The sequence below is a fragment of the Corvus hawaiiensis genome, chromosome 3, assembly GCF_020740725.1.
Source record: "Corvus hawaiiensis isolate bCorHaw1 chromosome 3, bCorHaw1.pri.cur, whole genome shotgun sequence".
Classification (NCBI taxonomy): Eukaryota; Metazoa; Chordata; class Aves; order Passeriformes; family Corvidae; genus Corvus; species Corvus hawaiiensis.
This window is the reverse complement of record NC_063215.1, coordinates 55,259,062-55,265,084: the sequence shown is the minus strand read 5'-3', so window position 1 is coordinate 55,265,084 and position 6,023 is coordinate 55,259,062.

Below are 6,023 nucleotides of genomic sequence, written 5' to 3'. Positions count from 1 at the left end.
GTACAAAGAATTGTACCAGAATTTCCATGGGATAAGAGAGATTGAACCGTCAACATGATCAAAGTGAACATGTTGTTAATGCCTTTTCTCTAGTACCTGCTGTCAGCTCTGTTTCTGTTAAAGGGTCTGGAGTTTGATTCCTCCTAGTGGTGCATGTTTGTATGTGTGTATGGCCAAGATTCACTGAAAAATGACACTGTAGGGGAGTCCATATATGTTATATTTTAAAATCAGATTATCTGTGAGCCCAAAATATACTGCTCTATTGCATGAGATAATTTTTCCCTTTACTACAGAGTAGATGCAATCTCAAAATGAATGGTGGGAAGAGAGCAGGCCCTGCCCAAGTGTGTCTAATGTATGTAATATGAGTAAGCAAGCTATGCTGGCAGATATTACTGGGTGAATTAAATCCCTTGACTAGTCAACTCATTAAAGCCAGAGGTTCTTTACTATTAGGTCTCAGTGGATGCATAGACTTCTACTAACCTGCTAATGTGTCACAGGGATTGTAATGCTGAGGAGTCTGATTTTGGTTGCTCCTCCACCTGGAGGGGGGCCACTGCCTGCGGCAGATGTGCCTGCATAATCTTTTGCCAGTGCCCTGAAATTTCCCTAAATGAGTTTACTGCAGCTAGAATAATTTCTAAATCATATTCACAGTAGGAAAGGACTGTCATTGAAGAAAATTGCACTCATATGTGAACTCTGCAAACATGACACTGCCAGCTGGCATGGTGACACAGAAAATCATACTGAATTTTACTTCTGTATCACAAGATATCTGCAGCAGGTCAGCTGTTCTGTACCATATATGATGTAGAGCTGCTTAAGATGTTGTTGGAAGGACACCACAGCCAGATATGTGTGTACCTATGTCCTGCTTGTTTCTTTGCAGGATCTTTCTAGTTTCCACAAAGATATTCTGATTGTTTTGGGAGTTTGGGATTTTTTTTCTTCCAAATTCAGCTGAGGACTGTTGACCTACCCATGCTGTTGCTGGTAAGAAGTCTCATAGGAGTTCCTCTGAAGTCAAAATATCTACTTAGAGAAGTAGCTGGCTACCAAAGGAGGTAAGATGGTGAGATGTGAGTTGAACAAGCCAGTTCACAAACTGGTTCATACACTCTTACGTCTTTGTGTACACACACACGCACACACACACACATCTCTTAGGAACTTTTCCTCCAGGAAGTCTCACAGTGTCCAGTGCAGCTGGTTTTTGCTGTAAGACACTATTTACTGCATATATGAACACCACAGTCAGACACATGGTACATATAGAAAAATGATGTCTAATATTGTATATAAACAGACTCCTTCCAAAGAATGGTACTTAAATTTTTACATAAAAATAGCATGGGACTTAATGGGATCCAGCAGTTTCTGAAAGCCCAATTTCATGTAAGTAAATGCAATCAAATCTTTTAATGAAAGAAATGTGCTTATGCATGTCATCTTTTCCTTCAAACTATTACAAGCCTACCTTACAGCTCTGATCCTGATTTTGCCTCTTGTACTGAGGGGGAAAAAAAGAAAGAAAAGAAGTGAAAATAGCCATAATAAGAAAAATTCTCAAGCTTAGGCACTGAAAAATAGCTGTACTGGTCTCCCTGTACATGGGTGAGACTTTGACACCTTAAGATTAAACAGTATTTTCCATACAAAGATCTTCCATTTCTCCTCTCTGTAGTTTTACTCTTTCCTTCCCTCTCCTTCCATCAGAAGGTGACCATTCAACCACCTAAAGAGAAGAGAAATAGGCCTGGTAAAAATAGCTGTGTGGAGGCTTCTTTTCACTTTCCAACTTCTCTTCTGCAGCCCTCCAGACCTGCAAAACACATGATGTTTCTACAAATCAGATGTGAGGAAACAGAGAAAGATGCCTTTTGTCATCTTTCTGCAACAGGAACTGCATCAGCCACTTTGGGGCTGAATAATTTTGTGGGTCTTTTTTCCTACTGTAGTGTGGAAAAAGCTTTTTCCTTTTCTGCGCAGGAGTCTGTATTCCTTTTAACCACCTCTTGGATGGATTCTGCAATTTTAATTCATTTTACAGCAAAATTTCACAGCAGTTGGGACAGAAAGTGAAGAATTCCTTATTTACTATTGGAAGTTGGCCAAAAGCTAAACTAGATGTACAGAGGGCCAAGACAAATTTAAAACTGTTTAAAAATCTCCTGCCAAAGTGATCTGCAGTCAGCCCACCAAGGTTTTTAGAAGTGAACTGTCACCTTAAGCTTGGCTCCAACTTCTTTCTCCTGTAGTGAGTGGAAAGTGGATGATGAAAGTAATTTGCAACATTCAGAAATGAAGATAGCAGTGGTCTGGTGATTTAAGTAGCATTACGCTGCTTGCACAGCCTCCTATGAGTTATGAGTTAGATCCTCTGTTTTTCCTAGAATGCCATTTAGTGCCAGCCTGCATGTATTTTGGTGTAGACTGCTGTCTCATAGGATGTATACATTTAGATATGTCTAGGAGAACCAGGCTCATGTAATGCTGGAATCATCATCTCTGTCATCATGCATGAAACATTAGAGAAAATCAAAGCTCACTAACTGAGAGTGCCTGCTTTCCTTTTATGTCTCTATACACACAGATATGTACACATCACATGGATATATGCACTGATCAATTTTTTTTTTTTATGCTTCCTTTTTGTTTTTGCTCTGTATGGAAATAAGATCAGGCCTATACATGGTTACAGTCAGTCTTATCTAAAATGGAACAAGCAGGGGTGTTATGCTGGGCTTGGGATCCCAACCAAAATCCGAATGAAAGGAGGTGTTGAGACATTTTAGGGTAGGAACTTGAACCAAGTAATTTATCATTCCTTTCAGCTAAAGCAGTCCTAATCCTTTCTCGTGCTATTTTGGTCAAACATTGTAGGTTTGCATCTGTCTTTACAGGACCAGTGTGAGTATATTCAAATTTTTCCCTACCTACATTGTCCTGTGATTTGGAGAGAGGCTGTAGAAAAAAGGACTTTGATTAACAGTGAAGATTCCCCCCAGTTCAGGAAGACTGGATTCAGTTCATTCACTTGACACACAGGGGTCAAATATAAACTGTGTCTGACAGGAATATGTTGAAAGTCAGAGAGGAACTGAGTCTTTAAATTCAGACTTTTGGTTTAGTTTAGTTGCTATTTGGACCTCTCTAAAATCCAAAATCAAATCTCAGATTAATCTGCCAGTCCCAATGCCTCCTCCAGAGTATGACATTGAAATGCCTGAAAAGAGGAACTTCAAATTTTACATGCATGTATAAGTATTATCAGTGTACAGAGACTGTAATGATTCTCACAGCACTTCATGCAACTCAAAATTTCCTGCTAATATTTCACACTGGTGATCATTAGCCTGTAAGACCAACTGTGTAAAAGCTATGAACCCACAGGGGAAACTACAACAAAAACACAAAAAACAAAACCCACAGAAAAAAGTCCAAGCTCCAGCCACATGTGGGAGACCTCTACTAAAACAAGGAATCAGATACCAGCTTTGCTGCATAGGCTTCAACGCTGATGACTTATTGCCCTAGATGGATATAAAAAAGGAGTGGTCTCTTCTTCCCGTACAGATGAACTTCTCTGTGTTCATAGCTGGATTCCCAGGTTTGCACTGACTTTCCTGTAAGAGCAACAAGTGTCAGAGTTGAATTGAAATAAGCTCTTGTGCCATAAGTGGATACTGATGTCATTAGCTATCATCTTTGCTCCAGAACTGCTTGCTGCTGCTACTAACCAAGAAAGGTAGGAGGAAGAAAGGTCTTCTTGGCACCCACAGCAAGTTTAGGGTCGTTGAAGGGGGAAGTTCACAACGTTTCTTGTCCTAAACACTGTGAAAAGCCCAACAGCCACACTTCTCTTTCTGAAATCCTTTGTGTACACACCCACTCACTGCTGACTGAAACTGTTTTTTATGACAATGATATTACCCACCACTGACTTTCCATATTACAGGAAAGGCCAGCTGCCACAGGCCTGGAGTAAGGAAATGCCACTCTTGGTTTTCTTATTTCTTTGGCAGAGACACAGACAATTTGGTTTTCATTACACACACAGCTTTTATTTTTGAGTTGGATCTAGAGGAGGGGCTATTCACCATCTCCATCACTTCAGACAGGCTTTGATCTGCAGCATTCTTTAATGCTATCACATTAGTACTGATCACTACACTTTGTTGGGAGGTAGAATAAGCAGTTGTGATTCAGCTCAGTAATAAATCTGGGGGCTGGGAAGACCACTCTTCTCTCCACAAGCAGCTTACAGCGTGAGAGCATGCTAGATAGGAGGTGTTTAAGCATTGCACTGGTACTTGTTTATCTTCTAGTGTTTTCTGCAGTCCTGTGGAGCAAGCATTAACAATCCCGGTTTTGAAGTGCAGGAAAATGAAGCAGAAAAAGAAATAGCAGGGAACTCTTGACTTTCTGGGGGTAAGTGGGAGGAAGGAAGTGAAGCACAAGATTGGAGCAGACACAGCTGTAGCAATGTAAGATGTGCCGTGCTCTTTTCTACTGCCCTTTGAAGAAGGAAAGGGTGAAACTTGCACTAACCTTACAAGCCAAACAATCAGACTGATGTCAACCCACCACAGTGCTCCAGTCCAAAGATGTTACTGTGCCATTAATGTGCCCTTGTTGTGGTGTAGAAGACTTTCTGTCGCCATTACCCAAGCAAAGTTGGTCAAAACTGATAATGCATCAGTCTGGCCTGACACAGCATATGCGGTGTTCCTGGGTGCCCACTGCAACAGGTTGGTTTGTAACAGCCAAGTGAGGTCAGAAACCAGTCCCCAGTGATCTGTACCAGGCTACCGAAGGGCCAGTGGCAGGTCTTTGGCTCAGGTGCTGAGAAGACGAGACCTGAGCTTTGCATCCTGCTTCTCCATGTGGGACCTCAGATTCTTAGGCCTCTCTCTTCTCCCTCCCCAACATGAAATGTTAGGACTACATTGTATTAACCACAGATGTCATTGAAGACTGAGGAGGTACCTTTTGTTCTGCCTAGGCTCATTTCACAGGGAGTAACTTATTGGTTGGGAACAGTCGGTATTTGCTTTCATAGATTAGCGAGGAAAGAATTTTTTTGAGATTTGGTCATTATCTCAAGTACTTTGATAACTCTGTCAAGCTTATTCTACATTTCAAACTGTGTAGCAATTGGGCAAATAGTTCTATAAATCTGTATTTTCAATCTTAAGAGGGTTTTTTCAAAATGGATGTATTCCCTCCTGAGGTACATCCTTGTACATATATGTCTGGTCTAACCACTGCATGTTACAGTAAGTTTTCTGGCTTAATCCAGAGAACAGAAACAGTATCAAGATGGATCATGGGACTGTGACTCTGGAGACCTGTGGTCAGTTTCTTGATCTACCAGGACCTGCCTTAGCTGATCTTCCTCAAACCACTGGGTGAGATTCTCAAATAGGGACCTAGTCCTTGCTTATTTCTGCTGGAGTGAGTGAGGCGCTTGCATGGTTCTGCAGCCCTCAGCTTGTGTTCCTCTTGCGCAAAATAATGGTTATAAGAATGCCTTCTTTGGCTGACTGTTCTTTTTAGGTTATGTTAGTCACTCTGCAGACACAGCAGAGAGACAACAGCAACTTCTTTTCGTCCCAGAAGGAATAGTAACAAACCCAAAATCCACTGAGATCATTAGAAGCATTTTCTCACTTGGATCATGCCCTGTGTGTTTAAGATCAATTTTTTAGCTAGCATCACTAAATTTGTGAGAGTTGAGCCATGAAAGAAGGACCTGAACAAATGCAAAGAGAATTCTTTTCTTTGATTAACAAATATCACCCAATTACATTTTGGCAAAATTTCCTGAGTGTTAGTCCTAGTTCTGGGAAAAAGGAGAGTGTCCCAAAGGCCGGCTGTAACAGCACATGAAAAGAACTGCACTTGCACTGTCATGAAAGGAACTTACTATCAAGCTAGTGCATAGTTATTAAAATATTGCTGAATTTACCATATAAGGCCTATTGGATTCCAAGCTGGACCAGTCTGTGACT